Source organism: Tenrec ecaudatus, chromosome 11 (assembly GCF_050624435.1).
Source record: "Tenrec ecaudatus isolate mTenEca1 chromosome 11, mTenEca1.hap1, whole genome shotgun sequence".
In the NCBI taxonomy this organism is placed as follows: domain Eukaryota; kingdom Metazoa; phylum Chordata; class Mammalia; order Afrosoricida; family Tenrecidae; genus Tenrec; species Tenrec ecaudatus.
In genome coordinates, this window is record NC_134540.1 from 124218972 (window position 1) to 124244953 (window position 25982).

Consider the following 25982-nt stretch of genomic DNA (forward strand, 5'->3'; position numbering starts at 1 on the left):
GTAGGTAAAGTAGCGGACACTTGCACTATGAAGGTTAACTAGCGGGTCCATGGAATATGTAGGTTTACTAGCGGGCCCATGGATTATCTATGTTCCCTAAAGGGCACTTGGACTATCTAGGTTACCGAACGGGAACTTGGACTATCTAGGTTGCCTAGCGGGCACTTGGACTATGTAGGCTAACTAGGGGGCCCTTGGACGATCTAGGTTACCTAGCGGGCACTTGCAGTATCTAGGTTACCCAGCGGGCACTTGGACTATGTACGTTCCCTAGCGGGCACTTGGACTATCTATGTTAACTAGCGGGCACTTGGAATATGTAGGTTAACTAGCGGACACTTGCATTATGTAGGTTACCTAGCAGGCACTTGGACTATCTAGGTTAACTAGCGGGCACTTGGACTATCTAGGATAACTAGCGTGCACTTGGACTATGAAGGTTCCTTAGCGGGCACTTGGACTATCTAGGTTGCCTAGCGGGCACTTGGACAATATAGGTTAAATAGCGTACCCTTGGAATATCTATGTTACGTAGCGGGCACTTGGTATATAGGTTATCTAGCGGGCACATGGACTATGTAGGTTAACTAGAGGACACTTGGACTATCTACGTTAAGTAGTGGGCCCTTGGACTATGTAGGTTAACTAGCTGGCACTTGGACAATCTAGGTTAACTAGCGGGCACTTGGAAGATCTAGGTTAACTAGCGGGCACTTGGACTATCAAAGTGAAGAAGTGAGCCCTTGGACTAGGTAGGTTAATTAGCGGGCCCTTGGACTATCTAGGTTACCTAGCGGGCACTTTGACTATATAGGTTACCTAGCGGGCACTTGGACTATGTAGGTTCCCTAGCGGTTACTTGGACTGTCTAGGTTACCTAGTGGGCACTTGGACTTCTAGGTTAACGAACGGGCTCTTGGACTATGTAGGTTGCCTAGCGGGCACTTGGACTATCTAGGTTAGGTAACGGGCACTTGGACTATCTAGGTTACCTAGCGGGAACTTGGACAATGTAAGTAAACTAGCGGGCACTTGGACTATCTAGGTTACCTAACGGGCACTTTGACTATCTAGGTTACATAGCAGGCACTTGGACTATGTAGGTTAACTAGCGAGCACTTGGACTCTAGGTTATTTAGCGGACACTTGGACTATCTAGGTTACCTAGCGGGCCCTTGGACTATGTAGGTTTCTTAGCGGGCACTTGGACTATCTAGGTTAACGAACGGGCACTGGGACTATGTAGGTAACCTAGCGGGCACTTGGACAGTCTAGGTTACCTAGCGGGCACTTGGACTATCTAGGTTAACGAACGGGCACTTTGACAATGTAGGTTACCTAGCGGGCACTTGGACTATGTAGGATCCCTATCGGATATTTGGACTACTTAGGTTACCTAGCGGGCACTTGGACTATCTAGGTTAACTAGTGGGACTTGGACTATCTAGGTCAACTAGTGGGCCCTTGTACTATGTAGGTTAACTAGCGAGCACTTGGACTATCTAGGTTAACTAGCGGACCTTGGGCTATGTAGGTTAACTAGCGGGCCTTGGACTATGTAGGGTAACTAGCGGGCACATGGATGATCTAGGTTAACTAGCGTGCACTTGTACTATCTAGGTTAACTAGCTGGCACTTGGATGATCAATGTTAACTAGCGGGCACTTGGACTATCTAGGTTAGCTAACGGGCACATGGACTAAGTAGGTCCCCTAGTGGGCACTAGGACAATCTAGGTAAACTAATGGGCACAAGGATTATCTAGGTTAACTAGCGGGCACTTGGACTATCTAGGTTACCTAGCTGGCACTTGGACTATGAAGGTTCCCTAGCGGGCACTTGGATTATCTAGGTTACCCAGCGGGCACTTGGACTATGTAGGTCAACTAGCGGGCCCTTGGACTATCTAGGTTAGCTAACTGGCACGTGGACTATGTAGGTTAACTAGTGGACACTTGCACGATCTAGGTTAACTAGCGGGCTCTTGCACTATGTAGGTTAACTAGCGGGCCCATTGACTATGTAGGTTAACTAGCGGTCACTTATACAATCTAGGTTAACTAGCGGGCACTTGGACTATATAGGTTAAACAGCGGGAACTTGGATTATCTAGGTTACATAGCGGGCACTTGGACTATGTAGGTTCCCTAGCGGGCATTTGGACTATATAGATAACCTAGCGGGCACTTAGACTTTGTAGGTTACCTAGCGGGCACTTGGACTATCTAGGTTGCCTAGCTGGCACTTGAACTATCTACGTTGCCTAGCTGGTTCTAGGAGCATGTAGGTTACCTTGCGGCCTGTTGGACTATCTAGGTTACCTAGCAGGCATTGGACTATCTAGGTTAACTAACGGGCACTTGGACTATGTAGGTTCCCTATCGGGCACTTAGACTAGGTAGGTTCCCTAGCGGGCACTTGGTCTATCTAGGTTAACTCCGGGCACTTGGACTATCTAGGTTAACTAGCGAGCACTTGGACTATCTAGGACAACTAGCGGCCACTTGGACTATTAGGGTCCCTAGCGGGCATTTGGACTATATAGGTTACCTAGCGGGCACTTGGACTATGTAGGTTAACTAGCGGGCACTTGGACTATCTAGGTTAATTAGCGGGCCCTTGGACGATGTAGGTCAACTAGCGGGCCCTTTGACTATGTAGGGTAACTAGCAGGCCCTTGGACTATCTATGTTACCTAGCGGGCACTTAGACTATGTACGTTACCTAGCGGGCACTTGGACTATGTACGTTCCCTACCGGGCACTTGGTCTATCTAGGTTAACTAGCGGGCACTTAGACTATCTAGGTTAACGAGCGGACATTTGGACTATTAGGGCCCCTATCGGGCATTTGGACTATATTGGTTACCTAGCAGGCACTTGGACTATGTAGTTTAACGAAAGGGCACTTGGACTATGTAGGTAACCTAGTGGTCACTTGAAATGTCTAGGTTACCTCGCGGGCACTTGGACTATGTAGGTTAACTAGTGGGCACTTGGACTATCTAGGTTAACTAGCAGGCCCTTGGACGATGTAGTTTAACTAGCGGACCCTTGGACTATGTAGGTTAACTAGCGGGCCCTTGGACTATGTAGGTCACATAGTGTGCACTTGGACGATCTAGGTTAACTAGCGGGTACTTGGACTATGTAGGTTAACTAGCGGGCCCTTGGACTATGTAGATTAACTAGCGGCACTTGGACTATCTACATTAACTAGCGGGCCCTTGGACTATGTGAATTCCCTAGCGGGCACTTGGACTAAGTAGGTTCCCTGGCGGGCACTTGGACTCTGTATATTCCCTACGGACACTTGAACTAGGTAAGTTAAGTACCGGGCACTTGGACTATCTAGGTTACCGAACGGGCATTTGGACTATGTAGGCAACCTAGCGGGCACTTGGAGAGTCTAGGTTACCTAGCGGGCACTTGGACTTCTAGGTTAAAGAACGGGCACTTGGACTATGTATGTTGCAAAGCGGGCAATTGGACTGTCTAGGTTAGGTAACGGGCACAAGAACTATCAAGGTTACCTAGCTGGCACTTGAACTATCTACGTTATAGCGGGTTCTTGGAGTATGTAGGTTACCTGGCGGGCTGTTGGCCTATCTAAGTTACCAAGCGGGCACTGGGACTATCTAGGTTAACTAACGGGCACTTGGACTATGTAGGTTCCCTAGCGGGCACTTGGATTATATAGGTTCCCTATCGGGCACTTGGACTATGTAGGTAAACTAGCGGGCATTTGGACTATGTAGGTTAACTAGCGGGCACTTGGAATATGTAGGTTACCTAGCGGGCACTTGGACTATATAGGTTCCCTATCGGGCATTTGGACTATGTAGGTTACCTAGCGGGCCCTTGCACTATCTAGGTTACCTAGGGGGAACCTGGACTATGTAGGTTAACTAGTGGGCACTTGGACTATCTACGTTACCTAGCGAGCACTTGGACTATACATGTTCCCTAGTGGGCACTTGGACTATGTACGTTTCCTAGCGGGTACTTGGACTAGTAGGTTCCCTAGCGGGCACTTGGTATATCTAGGTTAACTAGCGGGCACTTGGACTATCTAGGTTAACTAGCGGGCATTTGGACTATTAGGGCCCCTAGCGGGCATTTGGACTATATTGGTTACCTAGCGGGCACTTGGACTATGTAGGTTAACGAACGGGCACTTGGACTATGTAGGTAACCTAGTGGTCACTTGAACTGTCTTGGTTACCTAGCGGGCACTTAGACTATGTAGGTTAAGTAGAGGGCACTTGGACTATCTAGGTTAACTAGCGGTTCCTTGCACTATGTAGGCTAACTAGCGGGCCCAGGGACTATGTACGTTTCCTAGTGGGTACTTGGACTAGTAGGTTCCCTAGCGGGCACTTGGTGTGTCTACGTTAACTAGCGGGCGCTTGGACTATCTAAGTTACCTAGCGGGCACTTGGACTATCTAGGTTACCTAGCAGGCACTTGGACTATCCAGGTTACCTAGCAGGCACTTGGACTATGTAGGTTACCTACGGGCACTTGGATTATCTAGGTTACCTTGCAGGAACTTTGACTATCTAGGTTAACTAACGGGCACTTGATCTATGTAGGTTGCCTAGCGGACACTTGGATTATATAGGTTCCCTATTGGGCACTTGGACTATGTAGGTTAACTAGCGGGCACTTGGACTATGTACGTTCCCTAGCGGGCACTTGGACTATCTATGTTAACTAGCGGGCACTTGGAATATGTAGGTTAACTATCGGACACTTGCACTATGTAGGTTACCTAGCAGGCACTTGGACTATCTAGGTTAACTAGCGGGTACTTGGACTATGTAGGTTAACTAGCGGGCCCTTGGACTATGTAGATTAACTAGCGGCACTTGGACTATCTACATTAACTAGCGGGCCCTTGGACTATGTGAATTCCCTAGCGGGCACTTGGACTAAGTAGGTTCCCTAGCGGGCACTTGGACTCTGTATATTCCCTACGGACACTTGAACTAGGTAAGTTAAGTACCGGGCACTTGGACTATCTAGGTTACCGAACGGGCATTTGGACTATGTAGGCAACCTAGCGGGCACTTGGAGAGTCTAGGTTACCTAGCGGGCACTTGGACTTCTAGGTTAAAGAACGGGCACTTGGACTATGTATGTTGCAAAGCGGGCAATTGGACTGTCTAGGTTAGGTAACGGGCACAAGAACTATCAAGGTTACCTAGCTGGCACTTGAACTATCTACGTTATAGCGGGTTCTTGGAGTATGTAGGTTACCTGGCGGGCTGTTGGCCTATCTAAGTTACCAAGCGGGCACTGGGACTATCTAGGTTAACTAACGGGCACTTGGACTATGTAGGTTCCCTAGCGGGCACTTGGATTATATAGGTTCCCTATCGGGCACTTGGACTATGTAGGTAAACTAGCGGGCATTTGGACTATGTAGGTTAACTAGCGGGCACTTGGAATATGTAGGTTACCTAGCGGGCACTTGGACTATATAGGTTCCCTATCGGGCATTTGGACTATGTAGGTTACCTAGCGGGCCCTTGCACTATCTAGGTTACCTAGGGGGAACCTGGACTATGTAGGTTAACTAGTGGGCACTTGGACTATCTACGTTACCTAGCGAGCACTTGGACTATACATGTTCCCTAGCGGGCACTTGGACTATGTACGTTTCCTAGCGGGTACTTGGACTAGTAGGTTCCCTAGCGGGCACTTGGTATATCTAGGTTAACTAGCGGGCACTTGGACTATCTAGGTTAACTAGCGGGCATTTGGACTATTAGGGCCCCTAGCGGGCATTTGGACTATATTGGTTACCTAGCGGGCACTTGGACTATGTAGGTTAACGAACGGGCACATGGACTATGTAGGTAACCTAGTGGTCACTTGAACTGTCTTGGTTACCTAGCGGGCACTTAGACTATGTAGGTTAAGTAGAGGGCACTTGGACTATCTAGGTTAACTAGCGGTTCCTTGCACTATGTAGGCTAACTAGCGGGCCCAGGGACTATGTACGTTTCCTAGTGGGTACTTGGACTAGTAGGTTCCCTAGCGGGCACTTGGTGTGTCTACGTTAACTAGCGGGCGCTTGGACTATCTAAGTTACCTAGCGGGCACTTGGACTATCTAGGTTACCTAGCAGGCACTTGGACTATCCAGGTTACCTAGCAGGCACTTGGACTATGTAGGTTACCTACGGGCACTTGGATTATCTAGGTTACCTTGCAGGAACTTTGACTATCTAGGTTAACTAACGGGCACTTGATCTATGTAGGTTGCCTAGCGGACACTTGGATTATATAGGTTCCCTATTGGGCACTTGGACTATGTAGGTTAACTAGCGGGTACTTGGACTATGTACGTTCCCTAGCGGGCACTTGGACTATCTATGTTAACTAGCGGGCACTTGGAATATGTAGGTTAACTATCGGACACTTGCACTATGTAGGTTACCTAGCAGGCACTTGGACTATCTAGGTTAACTAGCGGGTACTTGGACTATGTAGGTTAACTAGCGGGCCCTTGGACTATGTAGATTAACTAGCGGCACTTGGACTATCTACATTAACTAGCGGGCCCTTGGACTATGTGAATTCCCTAGTGGGCACTTGGACTAAGTAGGTTCCCTAGCGGGCACTTGGACTCTGTATATTCCCTACGGACACTTGAACTAGGTAAGTTAAGTACCGGGCACTTGGACTATCTAGGTTACCGAACGGGCATTTGGACTATGTAGGCAACCTAGCGGGCACTTGGAGAGTCTAGGTTACCTAGCGGGCACTTGGACTTCTAGGTTAAAGAACGGGCACTTGGACTATGTATGTTGCAAAGCGGGCAATTGGACTGTCTAGGTTAGGTAACGGGCACAAGAACTATCAAGGTTACCTAGCTGGCACTTGAACTATCTACGTTATAGCGGGTTCTTGGAGTATGTAGGTTACCTGGCGGGCTGTTGGCCTATCTAAGTTACCAAGCGGGCACTGGGACTATCTAGGTTAACTAACGGGCACTTGGACTATGTAGGTTCCCTAGCGGGCACTTGGATTATATAGGTTCCCTATCGGGCACTTGGACTATGTAGGTAAACTAGCGGGCATTTGGACTATGTAGGTTAACTAGCGGGCACTTGGAATATGTAGGTTACCTAGCGGGCACTTGGACTATATAGGTTCCCTATCGGGCATTTGGACTATGTAGGTTACCTAGCGGGCCCTTGCACTATCTAGGTTACCTAGGGGGAACCTGGACTATGTAGGTTAACTAGTGGGCACTTGGACTATCTACGTTACCTAGCGAGCACTTGGACTATACATGTTCCCTAGCGGGCACTTGGACTATGTACGTTTCCTAGCGGGTACTTGGACTAGTAGGTTCCCTAGCGGGCACTTGGTATATCTAGGTTAACTAGCGGGCACTTGGACTATCTAGGTTAACTAGCGAGCACTTGGACTATCTAGGTTAACTAGCGGGCATTTGGACTATTAGGGCCCCTAGCGGGCATTTGGACTATATTGGTTACCTAGCGGGCACTTGGACTATGTAGGTTAATGAACGGGCACTTGGACAATGTAGGTAACCTAGTGGTCACTTGAACTGTCTTGGTTACCTAGCGGGCACTTAGACTATGTAGGTTAAGTAGAGGGCACTTGGACTATCTAGGTTAACTAGCGGTTCCTTGCACTATGTAGGCTAACTAGCGGGCCCAGGGACTATGTACGTTTCCTAGTGGGTACTTGGACTAGTAGGTTCCCTAGCGGGCCGTTGGTGTGTCTACGTTAACTAGCGGGCGCTTGGACTATCTAAGTTACCTAGCGGGCACTTGGACTATCTAGGTTACCTAGCAGGCACTTGGACTATCCAGGTTACCTAGCAGGCACTTGGATTATGTAGGTTACCTACGGGCACTTGGATTATCTAGGTTACCTAGCAGGAACTTTGACTATCTAGGTTAACTAACGGGCACTTGATCTATGTAAGTTGCCTAGCGGGCACTTGGATTATGTAGGTTCCCTATTGGGCACTTGGACTATGTAGGTTAACTAGCGGGCACTTGGACTATGTACGTTCCCTATCGGGCACTTGGACTATCTATGTTAACTAGCGGGCACTTGGAATATGTAGGTTAACTATCGGACACTTGCACTATGTAGGTTACCTAGCAGGCACTTGGACTATCTAGGTTAACTAGCGGGCACTTGGACTATGTAGGTCAACTAGCGGGCCCTTGGACTATCTAGGTTAGCCAACGGGCACTTAGATTATGTAGGTTAACTAGCGGGCACTTGGAATATGTAGGTAAAGTAGCAGACACTTGCACTATGAAGGTTAACTAGCGGGCCCATGGACTATGTAGGTTTACTAGCGGGCCTTTGGATTATCTAGGTTCCCTAAAGGGCACTTGGACTATCTAGGTTACCGAACGAGAACTTGGACTATCTAGGTTACCTAGCGGGCACTTGGACTATGTAGGCTAACTAGGGGGCCCTTGGACGATCTAGGTTACCTAGCGGGCACTTGCAGTATCTAGGTTACCTAGCGGGCACTTGGACTATGTACGTTCCCTAGCGGGCACTTGGACTATCTATGTTAACTAGCGGGCACATGGAATATGTAGGTTAACTAGCGGGCCCTTGGACGATGTAGGTTAACTAGCGGGCCCTTGGACTATGTAGGTTAACTAGCGTGCACTTGGAAGATCTAGGTAAACTAGCGGGTACTTGGACTATGTAGGTTAACTAGCGGGCCTTTGGACTATGTAGATTAATGAGCGGCACTTGGACTATCTACGTTAACTAGCAGAACCTTGGACTATGTAGATTCCCTACCGGGCACTTGGACTATGTATGTTCCAGAGCGGGCACTTCGACTATGTAGTTTCCCTAGCAGGCACTTGGACTATGTAGGTTACCTAACGGGCACGTGGACTATGTAGGATCCCTCGCGGGCACTTTGATTATGTAGGTTCCCTATCGGGCACTTGGACTATGTAGTTTACCTAGCGGGCACTTGGAATACCTAGGTTACCTATTGGGATTTGGACTATCTAGGCTCCCTAGTGGTCATTTGCACTATATAGATTACCTAGCGGGCACTTAGATATTGTAGGTTACCTAGCGGGCACTTGGACTATCTAGGTTTCCTAGCTGGGACTTGAACTATCTACGTTACCTAGCGGGTACTTGGAGTATGTAGGTTACCTACCGGGCTGTTGGACTATCTAGGTTACCTAGCGGGCACTGGGACTATCTAGGTTAACTAACGAGCACTTGGACTATGTAGGTTCCCTAGCGGGCCCTTGGACTATGTAAGTTCCCTAGCGGGCACTTGGACTATGTGGGTTCCCTAGCGGGCATTTGGACTATCTAAGTTAACTAGCGGGTACTTGGACTATGTAGATTCCCTAGCGGGCACTTGAACTATGTATGTTCCCTATGGACACTTGAACTATGTAAGTTAACTACCGGGCACTTGGACTATCTAGGTTAACTAGCGGGCCCTTGGACTATCTAGGCTTCCTAGCGGGCACTTGGACTATGTAGGTAACCTAGCGGGCACTTGGACTTCTAGGTTAAAGAACGGGCACTTGGACTATGTATGTTGCATAGCGGGCACTTGGACTATCTAGGTCAACTAGCAGGCCCTTGTACTATGTAGGTGAACTAGCAAGCACTTGGACTATCTAGGTTAACTAGCGGACCTTGGACTATGTAGGTTAACTAGCGGGCCCTTAGACTATGTAGGTTAACTAGCGTGCACTTGGTCTATCTAGGTTAACTAGCGGGCACTTGGATGATCAATGTTAACTAGTGGGCCCTTGGACTATCTAGGTTAGCTAACGGGCACTTGGACTAAGTACGTCCCCTAGTGGGCACTTGGACACTCTAGGTTAATTAACGGGCACTAGGACTCTCTAGATTAACTAGCGGGCACTTGGACTATCCAGGTTACCTAGCTGGCACTAGGACTATGAAGGTTCCCTAGCGGGCACTAGGATTATCTAGGTTACCTAGCGGGCACTTGGACTATGTAGGTCAACTAGCGGGCACTTGGATTATGTTGGTTCCCTATCGGGCACTTGGAATATGTAGGTTACCTAGAGGTTTTTTGGACTATATAGATTACTTAGTGGGCACTTAGACTTTGCAGGTTACCTAGCGGGCACTTGGACTATCTAGGTTACCTAGCAGGCACTTGAACTATCTATGTTACCTAGCGGGTACTTGGAGTATGTAGCTTACCTACTGGGCTGTTGGACTATCTAGGTTACCTAGCAGGCACTTGGACTATCTAGGTTAACTAACGGGCACTTGGACTATGTAGGTTCCCTAGCGGGCACATGGATTATGTAGGTTCCGTATCGGGCACTTGGACTATGTAGGTTAACAAGCGGGCATTTGGACCATGTAGGTTACCTAGCGGGCACTTGGACTATGTAGGTTCCCTATCGGGCACTTGGAGAATGTAGGTTAACTAGGGGGCACTAGGACAATGTAGGTTACCTAGCGGGCCCTTGGACTATCTAGGTTACCTAGGGGGAACCTGGACTATGTAGGTTAACTAGTGGGCACTTGGACTATCTAGGTTACCTAGCAGGCACTTGGACTATGTACGTTCCCTAGCAGGCCCTTGGACTATCTACGTTACCTAGCGGGCACTTAGACTATGTACGTTACCTAGCGGGCACTTGGACTATGTACGTTTCCTAGCGCGTACTTGGACTAGATAGGTTCCCTTGCGGGCACTTGGTCTATCTAGGTTAACTAGCGGGCACTTGGACTATCTAGGTTAACTAGCGGACATTTGGACTATTAGGGCCCCTAGCGGGCATTTGGACTATATTGGTTACCTAGCAGGCACTTGGACTATGTAGGTTAACGAAAGGGCACTTGGACTATGTAGGTAACCTAGTGGTCACTTCAAATGTCTAGGTTACCTCGCGGGCACTTGGACTATGTAGGTTAACTAGTGGGCACTTGGACTATCTAGGTTAACTAGCAGGCCCTTGGACGATGTAGTTTAACTAGCGGGCCCTTGGACTATGTAGGTTAACTAGCGGGCCCTTGGACTATGTAGGTTACATAGTGTGCACTTGGACGATCTAGGTTAACTAGCGGGTACTTGGACTATATAGGTTAACTAGCGGGCCCTTGGACTATGTAGATTAACTAGCGGCACTTGGACTATCTACATTAACTAGCGGGCCCTTGGACTATGTGAATTCCCTAGCGGGCACTTGGACTAAGTAGGTTCCCTAGCGGGCACTTGGACTCTGTATATTCCCTACGGACACTTGAACTAGGTAAGTTAAGTACCGGGCACTTGGACTATCTAGGTTACCGAACGGGCATTTGGACTATGTAGGCAACCTAGCGGGCACTTGGAGAGTCTAGGTTACCTAGCGGGCACTTGGACTTCTAGGTTAAAGAACGGGCACTTGGACTATGTATGTTGCAAAGCGGGCAATTGGACTGTCTAGGTTAGGTAACGGGCACAAGAACTATCAAGGTTACCTAGCTGGCACTTGAACTATCTACGTTATAGCGGGTTCTTGGAGTATGTAGGTTACCTGGCGGGCTGTTGGCCTATCTAAGTTACCAAGCGGGCACTGGGACTATCTAGGTTAACTAACGGGCACTTGGACTATGTAGGTTCCCTAGCGGGCACTTGGATTATATAGGTTCCCTATCGGGCACTTGGACTATGTAGGTAAACTAGCGGGCATTTGGACTATGTAGGTTAACTAGCGGGCACTTGGAATATGTAGGTTACCTAGCGGGCACTTGGACTATATAGGTTCCCTATCGGGCATTTGGACTATGTAGGTTACCTAGCGGGCCCTTGCACTATCTAGGTTACCTAGGGGGAACCTGGACTATGTAGGTTAACTAGTGGGCACTTGGACTATCTACGTTACCTAGCGAGCACTTGGACTATACATGTTCCCTAGCGGGCACTTGGACTATGTACGTTTCCTAGCGGGTACTTGGACTAGTAGGTTCCCTAGCGGGCACTTGGTATATCTAGGTTAACTAGCGGGCACTTGGACTATTTAGGTTAACTAGCGAGCACTAGGACTATCTAGGTTAACTAGCGGGCATTTGGACTGTTAGGGCCCCTAGCGGGCATTTGGGCTATATTGGTTACCTAGCGGGCACTTGGACTATGTAGGTTAATGAACGGGCACTTGGACAATGTAGGTAACCTAGTGGTCACTTGAACTGTCTTGGTTACCTAGCGGGCACTTAGACTATGTAGGTTAAGTAGAGGGCACTTGGACTATCTAGGTTAACTAGCGGTTCCTTGCACTATGTAGGCTAACTAGCGGGCCCAGGGACTATGTACGTTTCCTAGTGGGTACTTGGACTAGTAGGTTCCCTAGCGGGCCGTTGGTGTGTCTACGTTAACTAGCGGGCGCTTGGACTATCTAAGTTACCTAGCGGGCACTTGGACTATCTAGGTTACCTAGCAGGCACTTGGACTATCCAGGTTACCTAGCAGGCACTTGGACTATGTAGGTTACCTACGGGCACTTGGATTATCTAGGTTACCTAGCAGGAACTTTGACTATCTAGGTTAACTAACGGGCACTTGATCTATGTAGGTTGCCTAGCGGGCACTTGGATTATGTAGGTTCCCTATTGGGCACTTGGACTATGTAGGTTAACTAGCGGGCACTTGGACTATGTACGTTCCCTAGCGGGCACTTGGACTATCTATGTTAACTAGCGGGCACTTGGAATATGTAGGTTAACTATCGGACACTTGCACTATGTAGGTTACCTAGCAGGCACTTGGACTATCTAGGTTAACTAGCGGGCACTTGGACTATGTAGGTCAACTAGCGGGCCCTTGGACTATCTAGGTTAGCCAACGGGCACTTAGATTATGTAGGTTAACTAGCGGGCACTTGGAATATGTAGGTAAAGTAGCAGACACTTGCACTATGAAGGTTAACTAGCGGGCCCATGGACTATGTAGGTTTACTAGCGGGCCTTTGGATTATCTAGGTTCCCTAAAGGGCACTTGGACTATCTAGGTTGCCGAACGGGAACTTGGACTATCTAGGTTACCTAGCGGGCACTTGGACTATGTAGGCTAACTAGGGGGCCCTTGGACGATCTAGGTTACCTAGCGGGCACTTGCAGTATCTAGGTTACCTAGCGGGCACTTGGACTATGTACGTTCCCTAGCGGGCACTTGGACTATCTATGTTAACTAGCGGGCACATGGAATATGTAGGTTAACTAGCGGGCCCTTGGACGATGTAGGTTAACTAGCGGGCCCTTAGACTATGTAGGTTAACTAGCGTGCACTTGGAAGATCTAGGTAAACTAGCGGGTACTTGGACTATGTAGGTTAACTAGCGGGCCTTTGGACTATGTAGATTAATGAGCGGCACTTGGACTATCTACGTTAACTAGCGGAACCTTGGACTATGTAGATTCCCTACCGGGCACTTGGACTATGTATGTTCCAGAGCGGGCACTTCGACTATGTAGTTTCCCTAGCAGGCACTTGGACTATGTAGGTTACCTAACGGGCACGTGGACTATGTAGGATCCCTCGCGGGCACTTTGATTATGTAGGTTCCCTATCGGGCACTTGGACTATGTAGTTTACCTAGCGGGCACTTGGACTATGTAGGTTCCCTATCGGCACCTGGAGAATGTAGGCCTACTAGGGGGCACTATGACTATGTAGGTTTTCTAGCGGGCCCTTGGACTACATAGGTTACCTATTGGGATTTGGACTATGTAGGCTCCCTAGTGGTCATTTGCACTATATAGATTACCTAGCGGGCACTTAGATATTGTAGGTTACCTAGCGGGCACTTGGACTATCTAGGTTCCTAGCTGGCACTTGAACTATCTACGTTACCTAGCGGGTACTTGGAGTATGTAGGTTACCTACCGGGCTGTTGGACTATCTAGGTTACCTAGCGGGCACTGGGACTATCTAGGTTAACTAACGAGCACTTGGACTATGTAGGTTCCCTAGCGGGCCCTTGGACTATGTAAGTTCCCTAGCGGGCACTTGGACTATGTGGGTTCCCTAGCGGGCATTTGGACTATCTAAGTTAACTAGCGGGTACTTGGACTATGTAGATTCCCTAGCGGGCACTTGAACTATGTATGTTCCCTATGGACACTTGAACTATGTAAGTTAACTACCGGGCACTTGGACTATCTAGGTTAACTAGCGGGCCCTTGGACTATCTAGGCTTCCTAGCGGGCACTTGGACTATGTAGGTAACCTAGCGGGCACTTGGACTTCTAGGTTAAAGAACGGGCACTTGGACTATGTATGTTGCATAGCGGGCACTTGGACTATCTAGGTCAACTAGCAGGCCCTTGTACTATGTAGGTGAACTAGCAAGCACTTGGACTATCTAGGTTAACTAGCGGACCTTGGACTATGTAGGTTAACTAGCGGGCCCTTAGACTATGTAGGTTAACTAGCGTGCACTTGGTCTATCTAGGTTAACTAGCGGGCACTTGGATGATCAATGTTAACTAGTGGGCCCTTGGACTATCTAGGTTAGCTAACGGGCACTTGGACTAAGTACGTCCCCTAGTGGGCACTTGGACACTCTAGGTTAACTAACGGGCACTAGGACTCTCTAGATTAACTAGCGGGCACTTGGACTATCCAGGTTACCTAGCTGGCACTAGGACTATGAAGATTCCCTAGCGGGCACTAGGATTATCTAGGTTACCTAGCGGGCACTTGGACTATGTAGGTCAACTAGCGGGCACTTGGATTATGTTGGTTCCCTATCGGGCACTTGGAATATGTAGGTTACCTAGAGGTTTTTTGGACTATATAGATTACTTAGTGGGCACTTAGACTTTGCAGGTTACCTAGCGGGCACTTGGACTATCTAGGTTACCTAGCAGGCACTTGAACTATCTATGTTACCTAGCGGGTACTTGGAGTATGTAGCTTACCTACTGGGCTGTTGGACTATCTAGGTTACCTAGCAGGCACTTGGACTATCTAGGTTAACTAACGGGCACTTGGACTATGTAGGTTAACAAGCGGGCATTTGGACCATGTAGGTTACCTAGCGGGCACTTGGACTATGTAGGTTCCCTATCGGGCACTTGGAGAATGTAGGTTAACTAGGGGGCACTAGGACAATGTAGGTTACCTAGCGGGCCCTTGGACTATCTAGGTTACCTAGGGGGAACCTGGACTATGTAGGTTAACTAGTGGGCACTTGGACTATCTAGGTTACCTAGCAGGCACTTGGACTATGTACGTTCCCTAGCAGGCCCTTGGACTATCTACGTTACCTAGCGGGCACTTAGACTATGTACGTTACCTAGCGGGCACTTGGACTATGTACGTTTCCTAGCGCGTACTTGGACTAGATAGGTTCCCTTGCGGGCACTTGGACTATCTAGGTTAACTAGCGGACATTTGGACTATTAGGGCCCCTAGCGGGCATTTGGACTATATTGGTTACCTAGCAGGCACTTGGACTATGTAGGTTAACGAAAGGGCACTTGGACTATGTAGGTAACCTAGTGGTCACTTGAAATGTCTAGGTTACCTCGCGGGCACTTGGACTATGTAGGTTAACTAGTGGGCACTTGGACTATCTAGGTTGCCTAGCGGGCACTTGGACAATATTGGTTAAATAGCGTACCCTTGGAATATCTAAGTTACGTAGCCGGCACTTGGTATATAGGTTATCTAGCGGGCACATGGACTATGTAGGTTAACTAGAGGACTCTTGGACTATCTAGGTTAACTAGTGGGCCCTTGGACTATGTAGGTTAACTAGCGGGCACTTGGACAATCTAGATTAACTAGCGGGCACTTTGAAGATCTATGTTAACTAGCGGGCACTTGGACTATCAAAGTGAACAAGTGAGCCCTTGCACTAGGTAGGTTAATTAGCGGGACCTTGGACTATCTAGGTTCCCTAGCGGGCATTTGGACTATATAGATAACCTAGCGGGCACTTAGACTCTGTAGGTTACCTAGCGGGCACTTGGACTATGTAGGTTACCTAGCTGGCACTTGAACTATCTACGTTGCCTAGCTGGTTCTTGGAGTATGTAGGTTACCTAGCGGGCTGTTGGACTATCTAGGTTACCTAGCAGGCATTGGACTATCTAGGTTAACTAACGGGCACTTGGACTATATAGGTCCCCTATCGGGCACTTGGACTAGGTAGGTTCCCTAGCGGGCACTTGGTCTATCTAGGTTAACTAGCGGACCTTGGACTACGTAGGTTAACTAGCGGGCCCTTAGACTATGTAGGTTAACTAGCGTGCACTTGGTCTATCTAGGTTAACTAGCGGGCACTTGGATGATCAATGTTAACTAGTGGGCACTTGGACTATCTAGGTTAGCTAACGGGCACTTGGACTAAGTACGTCCCCTAGTGGGCACTTGGACACTCTAGGTTAACTAACGGGCACTAGGACTCTCTAGATTAACTAGCGGGCACTTGGACTATCCAGGTTACCTAGCTGGCACTAGGACTATGAAGGTTCCCTAGCGGGCACTAGGATTATCTAGGTTACCTAGCGGGCACTTGGACTATGTAGGTCAACTAGCGGGCACTTGGATTATGTTGGTTCCCTATCGGGCACTTGGAATATGTAGGTTACCTAGCGGGCCCTTAGACTATCTAGTTTACCTAGCGGGCATTTGGACTATGTAGGCTCCCTAGAGGTTTTTTGGACTATATAGATTACTTAGCGGGCACTTAGACTTTGTAGGTTACCTAGCGGGCACTTGGACTATCTAGGTTACCTAGCAGGCACTTGAACTATCTATGTTACCTAGCGGGTACTTGGAGTATGTAGCTTACCTACTGGGCTGTTGGACTATCTAGGTTACCTAGCAGGCACTTGGACTATCTAGGTTAACTAACGGGCACTTGGACTATGTAGGTTCCCTAGCGGGCACATGGATTATGTAGGTTCCGTATCGGGCACTTGGACTATGTAGGTTAACAAGCGGGCATTTGGACCATGTAGGTTACCTAGCGGGCACTTGGACTATGTAGGTTCCCTATCGGGCACTTGGAGAATGTAGGTTAACTAGGGGGCACTAGGACAATGTAGGTTACCTAGCGGGCCCTTGGACTATCTAGGTTACCTAGGGGGAACCTGGACTATGTAGGTTAACTAGTGGGCACTTGGACTATCTAGGTTACCTAGCAGGCACTTGGACTATGTACGTTCCCTAGCAGGCCCTTGGACTATCTACGTTACCTAGCGGGCACTTAGACTATGTACGTTACCTAGCGGGCACTTGGACTATGTACGTTTCCTAGCGCGTACTTGGACTAGATAGGTTCCCTTGCGGGCACTTGGACTATCTAGGTTAACTAGCGGACATTTGGACTATTAGGGACCCTAGCGGGCATTTGGACTATATTGGTTACCTAGCAGGCACTTGGACTATGTAGGTTAACGAAAGGGCACTTGGACTATGTAGGTAACCTAGTGGTCACTTGAAATGTCTAGGTTACCTCGCGGGCACTTGGACTATGTAGGTTAACTAGTGGGCACTTGGACTATCTAGGTTGCCTAGCGGGCACTTGGACAATATTGGTTAAATAGCGTACCCTTGGAATATCTAAGTTACGTAGCCGGCACTTGGTATATAGGTTATCTAGCGGGCACATGGACTATGTAGGTTAACTAGAGGACTCTTGGACTATCTAGGTTAACTAGTGGGCCCTTGGACTATGTAGGTTAACTAGCGGGCACTTGGACAATCTAGATTAACTAGCGGGCACTTTGAAGATCTATGTTAACTAGCGGGCACTTGGACTATCAAAGTGAACAAGTGAGCCCTTGCACTAGGTAGGTTAATTAGCGGGACCTTGGACTATCTAGGTTCCCTAGCGGGCATTTGGACTATATAGATAACCTAGCGGGCACTTAGACTCTGTAGGTTACCTAGCGGGCACTTGGACTATGTAGGTTACCTAGCTGGCACTTGAACTATCTACGTTGCCTAGCTGGTTCTTGGAGTATGTAGGTTACCTAGCGGGCTGTTGGACTATCTAGGTTACCTAGCAGGCATTGGACTATCTAGGTTAACTAACGGGCACTTGGAATATATAGGTCCCCTATCGGGCACTTGGACTAGGTAGGTTCCCTAGCGGGCACTTGGTCTATCTAGGTTAACTAGCGGGCACTTGGACTATCTAGGTTAACTAGCGAGCACTTGGACTATCTAGGATAACTAGCGGCCACTTGGACTATTAGGGTCCCTAGCGGGCATTTGGACTATATAGGTTACCTAGCAGGCACTTGGACTATGTAGGTTAACGAACAGGCACTTGGACTATGTAGGTAACCTAGTGGTCACTTGAACTGTCTAGGTTACCTAGCGGGCACTTGGACTATGTAGGTTAACTACCGGGCACGTGGACTATCTAGGTTAACAAGCGGGCCCTTGGACGATGTAGGTTAACTAGCGGGCCCTTGGACTATGTAGGTTAACTAGCGTGCACTTGGAAGATCTAGGTAAACTAGCGGGTACTTGGACTATGTAGGTTAACTAGCGGGCCTTTGGACTATGTAGATTAATGAGCGGCACTTGGACTATCTACGTTAACTAGCGGGACCTTGGACTATGTAGATTCCCTACCGGGCACTTGGACTATGTATGTTCCAGAGCAGGCACTTCGACTATGTAGGTTCCCTAGCAGGCACTTGGAGTATGTAGGTTACCTAACGGGCACGTGGACTATGTAGGTTCCCTCGCGGGCACTTTGATTATGTAGGTTCCCTATCGGGCACTTGGACTATGTAGTTTACCTAGCGGGCACTTGGACTATGTAGGTTCCCTATCGGCACCTGGAGAATGTAGGTTAACTAGGGGGCACTAGGACTATGTAGGTTTCCTAGCGGGCCCTTGGACTACGTAGGTTACCTATTGGGAATTTGGACTATGTAGGCTCCCTAGTGGTCATTTGGACTATATAGATTACCTAGCGGGCACTTAGATATTGTAGGTTACCTAGCGGGCACTTGGACTATCTAGGTTTCCTAGCTGGGACTTGAACTATCTACGTTACCTAGCGGGTACTTGGAGTATGTAGGTTACCTACCGGGCTGTTGGACTATCTAGGTTACCTAGCGGGCACTGGGACTATCTAGGTTAACTAACGGGCACTTGGACTATGTAGGTTCCCTAGCGGGCCCTTGGACTATGTAAGTTCCCTAGCGGGCACTTGGACTATGTGGGTTCCCTAGCGGGCATTTGGACTATCTAAGTAAACTAGCGGGTACTTGGACTATGTAGGTTAACTAGCGGGCCCTTGAACTATGTAGATTAACTAGCGGAACTTGGACTATCTACATTAACTAGCGGGCCCTTGGACTATGTAGATTCCCTAGCAGGCACTTGGACTATGTAGGTTAACTAGCGGGCACGTCGACTATCTAGGTTAACTAGCGGGCCCTTGGACGATGTAGGTTAACTAGCGGGCCCTTGGACTATGTAGGTTAACTAGCGTGCACTTGGAAGATCTAGGTAAACTAGCGGGTACTTGGACTATGTAGGTTAACTAGCGGGCCTTTGGACTATGTAGATTAATGAGCGGCACTTGGACTATCTACGTTAACTAGCGGTACCTTGGACTATGTAGATTCCCTACCGGGCACTTGGACTATGTATGTTCCAGAGCGGGCACTTCGACTATGTAGGTTCCCTAGCACGCACTTGGACTATGTAGGTTACCTAACGGGCACGTGGACTATGTAGGTTCCCTCGCGGGCACTTTGATTATGTAGGTTCCCTATCGGGCACTTGGACTATGTAGTTTACCTAGCCGGCACTTGGACTATGTAGGTTCCCTATCGGCACCTGGAGAATGTAGGTTAACTAGGGGGCACTAGGACAATGTAGGTTACCTAGCGGGCCCTTGGACTATCTAGGTTACCTAGGGGGAACCTGGACTATGTAGGTTAACTAGTGGGCACTTGGACTATCTAGGTTACCTAGCAGGCACTTGGACTATGTACGTTCCCTAGCAGGCCCTTGGACTATCTACGTTACCTAGCGGGCACTTAGACTATGTACGTTACCTAGCGGGCACTTGGACTATGTACGTTACCTAGCGGGCACTTGGACTATGTACGTTACCTAGCGGGCACTTGGACTATGTACGTTTCCTAGCGCGTACTTGGACTAGATAGGTTCCCTTGCGGGCACTTGGACTATCTAGGTTAACTAGCGGACATTTGGACTATTAGGGCCCCTAGCGGGCATTTGGACTATATTGGTTACCTAGCAGGCACTTGGACTATGTAGGTTAACGAAAGGGCACTTGGACTATGTAGGTAACCTAGTGGTCACTTGAAATGTCTAGGTTACCTCGCGGGCACTTGGACTATGTAGGTTAACTAGTGGGCACTTGGACTATCTAGGTTGCCTAGCGGGCACTTGGACAATATTGGTTAAATAGCGTACCCTTGGAATATCTAAGTTACGTAGCCGGCACTTGGTATATAGGTTATCTAGCGGGCACATGGACTATGTAGGTTAACTAGAGGACTCTTGGACTATCTAGGTTAACTAGTGGGCCCTTGGACTATGTAGGTTAACTAGCGGGCACTTGGACAATCTAGATTAACTAGCGGGCACTTTGAAGATCTATGTTAACTAGCGGGCACTTGGACTATCAAAGTGAACAAGTGAGCCCTTGCACTAGGTAGGTTAATTAGCGGGACCTTGGACTATCTAGGTTCCCTAGCGGGCATTTGGACTATATAGATAACCTAGCGGGCACTTAGACTCTGTAGGTTACCTAGCGGGCACTTGGACTATGTAGGTTACCTAGCTGGCACTTGAACTATCTACGTTGCCTAGCTGGTTCTTGGAGTATGTAGGTTACCTAGCGGGCTGTTGGACTATCTAGGTTACCTAGCAGGCATTGGACTATCTAGGTTAACTAACGGGCACTTGGACTATATAGGTCCCCTATCGGGCACTTGGACTAGGTAGGTTCCCTAGCGGGCACTTGGTCTATCTAGGTTAACTAGCGGGCACTTGGACTATCTAGGTTAACTAGCGAGCACTTGGACTATCTAGGATAACTAGCGGCCACTTGGACTATTAGGGTCCCTAGCGGGCATTTGGACTATATAGGTTACCTAGCAGGCACTTGGACTATGTAGGTTAACGAACAGGCACTTGGACTATGTAGGTAACCTAGTGGTCACTTGAACTGTCTAGGTTACCTAGCGGGCACTTGGACTATGTAGGTTAACTACCGGGCACGTGGACTATCTAGGTTAACAAGCGGGCCCTTGGACGATGTAGGTTAACTAGCGGGCCCTTGGACTATGTAGGTTAACTAGCGTGCACTTGGAAGATCTAGGTAAACTAGCGGGTACTTGGACTATGTAGGTTAACTAGCGGGCCTTTGGACTATGTAGATTAATGAGCGGCACTTGGACTATCTACGTTAACTAGCGGGACCTTGGACTATGTAGATTCCCTACCGGGCACTTGGACTATGTATGTTCCAGAGCAGGCACTTCGACTATGTAGGTTCCCTAGCAGGCACTTGGAGTATGTAGGTTACCTAACGGGCACGTGGACTATGTAGGTTCCCTCGCGGGCACTTTGATTATGTAGGTTCCCTATCGGGCACTTGGACTATGTAGTTTACCTAGCGGGCACTTGGACTATGTAGGTTCCCTATCGGCACCTGGAGAATGTAGGTTAACTAGGGGGCACTAGGACTATGTAGGTTTCCTAGCGGGCCCTTGGACTACGTAGGTTACCTATTGGGAATTTGGACTATGTAGGCTCCCTAGTGGTCATTTGGACTATATAGATTACCTAGCGGGCACTTAGATATTGTAGGTTACCTAGCGGGCACTTGGACTATCTAGGTTTCCTAGCTGGGACTTGAACTATCTACGTTACCTAGCGGGTACTTGGAGTATGTAGGTTACCTACCGGGCTGTTGGACTATCTAGGTTACCTAGCGGGCACTGGGACTATCTAGGTTAACTAACGGGCACTTGGACTATGTAGGTTCCCTAGCGGGCCCTTGGACTATGTAAGTTCCCTAGCGGGCACTTGGACTATGTGGGTTCCCTAGCGGGCATTTGGACTATCTAAGTAAACTAGCGGGTACTTGGACTATGTAGGTTAACTAGCGGGCCCTTGAACTATGTAGATTAACTAGCGGAACTTGGACTATCTACATTAACTAGCGGGCCCTTGGACTATGTAGATTCCCTAGCAGGCACTTGGACTATGTAGGTTAACTAGCGGGCACGTCGACTATCTAGGTTAACTAGCGGGCCCTTGGACGATGTAGGTTAACTAGCGGGCCCTTGGACTATGTAGGTTAACTAGCGTGCACTTGGAAGATCTAGGTAAACTAGCGGGTACTTGGACTATGTAGGTTAACTAGCGGGCCTTTGGACTATGTAGATTAATGAGCGGCACTTGGACTATCTACGTTAACTAGCGGTACCTTGGACTATGTAGATTCCCTACCGGGCACTTGGACTATGTATGTTCCAGAGCGGGCACTTCGACTATGTAGGTTCCCTAGCACGCACTTGGACTATGTAGGTTACCTAACGGGCACGTGGACTATGTAGGTTCCCTCGCGGGCACTTTGATTATGTAGGTTCCCTATCGGGCACTTGGACTATGTAGTTTACCTAGCCGGCACTTGGACTATGTAGGTTCCCTATCGGCACCTGGAGAATGTAGGTTAACTAGGGGGCACTAGGACAATGTAGGTTACCTAGCGGGCCCTTGGACTATCTAGGTTACCTAGGGGGAACCTGGACTATGTAGGTTAACTAGTGGGCACTTGGACTATCTAGGTTACCTAGCAGGCACTTGGACTATGTACGTTCCCTAGCAGGCCCTTGGACTATCTACGTTACCTAGCGGGCACTTAGACTATGTACGTTACCTAGCGGGCACTTGGACTATGTACGTTACCTAGCGGGCACTTGGACTATGTACGTTACCTAGCGGGCACTTGGACTATGTACGTTTCCTAGCGCGTACTTGGACTAGATAGGTTCCCTTGCGGGCACTTGGACTATCTAGGTTAACTAGCGGACATTTGGACTATTAGGGCCCCTAGCGGGCATTTGGACTATATTGGTTACCTAGCAGGCACTTGGACTATGTAGGTTAACGAAAGGGCACTTGGACTATGTAGGTAACCTAGTGGTCACTTGAAATGTCTAGGTTACCTCGCGGGCACTTGGACTATGTAGGTTAACTAGTGGGCACTTGGACTATCTAGGTTGCCTAGCGGGCACTTGGACAATATTGGTTAAATAGCGTACCCTTGGAATATCTAGGTTACGTAGCCGGCACTTGGTATATAGGTTATCTAGCGGGCACATGGACTATGTAGGTTAACTAGAGGACTCTTGGACTATCTAGGTTAACTAGTGGGCCCTTGGACTATGTAGGTTAACTAGCGGGCACTTGGACAATCTAGATTAACTAGCGGGCACTTTGAAGATCTATGTTAACTAGCGGGCACTTGGACTATCAAAGTGAACAAGTGAGCCCTTGGACTAGGTAGGTTAATTAGCGGGCCCTTGGACTATCTAGGTTACCTAGCGGGCACTTGGACTTTATAGGTTACCTAGCGGGCACTTGGACTATGTAGGTTACCTAGTGGGCACTTGGACTATCTAGGTTAACGAATGGGCACTTGGAATATGCAGATAGCCTAGCGGGCACTTGGACTGTCTAGGTTACCTAGTGGGCACTTGGACTTCTAGGTTAACGAACGGGCTCTTGGACTATGTAGGTTGCCTTGCGGGCACTTGGACTATCTAGGTTAAGTAACGGGCACTTGGACTATCTAGGTTACCTAGCGGGAACTTGGACAATGTAAGTAACCTAGCAGGGACTTGGACTATCTAGGTTACCTAACGGGCACTTTGACTATCTAGGTTACATAGCGGGCACTTGGATTATGTAGGTTAACTAGCGAGCACTTGGACTCTAGTTTATCTAGCGGACACTTGGACTATCTAGGTTACCTAGCGGGCCCTTAGACTATATAGGTTTCCTAGCGGGCACTTGGACTATCTAGGTTAAGGAACGGGCACTTGTACTATGTAGGTAACCTAGCGGGCACTTGGACAGTCTAGGTTACCTAGCGGGCACTTGGACTATCTAGGTTAAAGAACGGGCACTTGGACAATGTAGGTTACCTAGCGGGCACTTGGACTCTGTAGGATCCCTATCGGATATTTGGACTACTTAGGTTACCTAGCGGGCACTTGGACTATCTAGGTTAACTAGTGGGCACTTGGACTATCTAGGTCAACTAGTGGGCCCTTGTACTATGTAGGTTAACTAGAGAGCACTTGGACTATCTAGGTTAACTAGCGGACCTTGGACTATGTAGGTTAACTAGCGTGCACTTGGAAGATCTAGGTAAACTAGCGGGTACTTGGACTATGTAGGTTAACTAGCGGGCCTTTGGACTATGTAGATTAATGAGCGGCACTTGGACTATCTACGTTAACTAGCGGGACCTTGGACTATGTAGATTCCCTACCGGGCACTTGGACTATGTATGTTCCAGAGCAGGCACTTCGACTATGTAGGTTCCCTAGCAGGCACTTGGAGTATGTAGGTTACCTAACGGGCACGTGGACTATGTAGGTTCCCTCGCGGGCACTTTGATTATGTAGGTTCCCTATCGGGCACTTGGACTATGTAGTTTACCTAGCGGGCACTTGGACTATGTAGGTTCCCTATCGGCACCTGGAGAATGTAGGTTAACTAGGGGGCACTAGGACTATGTAGGTTTCCTAGCGGGCCCTTGGACTACGTAGGTTACCTATTGGGAATTTGGACTATGTAGGCTCCCTAGTGGTCATTTGGACTATATAGATTACCTAGCGGGCACTTAGATATTGTAGGTTACCTAGCGGGCACTTGGACTATCTAGGTTTCCTAGCTGGGACTTGAACTATCTACGTTACCTAGCGGGTACTTGGAGTATGTAGGTTACCTACCGGGCTGTTGGACTATCTAGGTTACCTAGCGGGCACTGGGACTATCTAGGTTAACTAACGGGCACTTGGACTATGTAGGTTCCCTAGCGGGCCCTTGGACTATGTAAGTTCCCTAGCGGGCACTTGGACTATGTGGGTTCCCTAGCGGGCATTTGGACTATCTAAGTAAACTAGCGGGTACTTGGACTATGTAGGTTAACTAGCGGGCCCTTGAACTATGTAGATTAACTAGCGGAACTTGGACTATCTACATTAACTAGCGGGCCCTTGGACTATGTAGATTCCCTAGCAGGCACTTGGACTATGTAGGTTAACTAGCGGGCACGTCGACTATCTAGGTTAACTAGCGGGCCCTTGGACGATGTAGGTTAACTAGCGGGCCCTTGGACTATGTAGGTTAACTAGCGTGCACTTGGAAGATCTAGGTAAACTAGCGGGTACTTGGACTATGTAGGTTAACTAGCGGGCCTTTGGACTATGTAGATTAATGAGCGGCACTTGGACTATCTACGTTAACTAGCGGTACCTTGGACTATGTAGATTCCCTACCGGGCACTTGGACTATGTATGTTCCAGAGCGGGCACTTCGACTATGTAGGTTCCCTAGCACGCACTTGGACTATGTAGGTTACCTAACGGGCACGTGGACTATGTAGGTTCCCTCGCGGGCACTTTGATTATGTAGGTTCCCTATCGGGCACTTGGACTATGTAGTTTACCTAGCCGGCACTTGGACTATGTAGGTTCCCTATCGGCACCTGGAGAATGTAGGTTAACTAGGGGGCACTAGGACAATGTAGGTTACCTAGCGGGCCCTTGGACTATCTAGGTTACCTAGGGGGAACCTGGACTATGTAGGTTAACTAGTGGGCACTTGGACTATCTAGGTTACCTAGCAGGCACTTGGACTATGTACGTTCCCTAGCAGGCCCTTGGACTATCTACGTTACCTAGCGGGCACTTAGACTATGTACGTTAC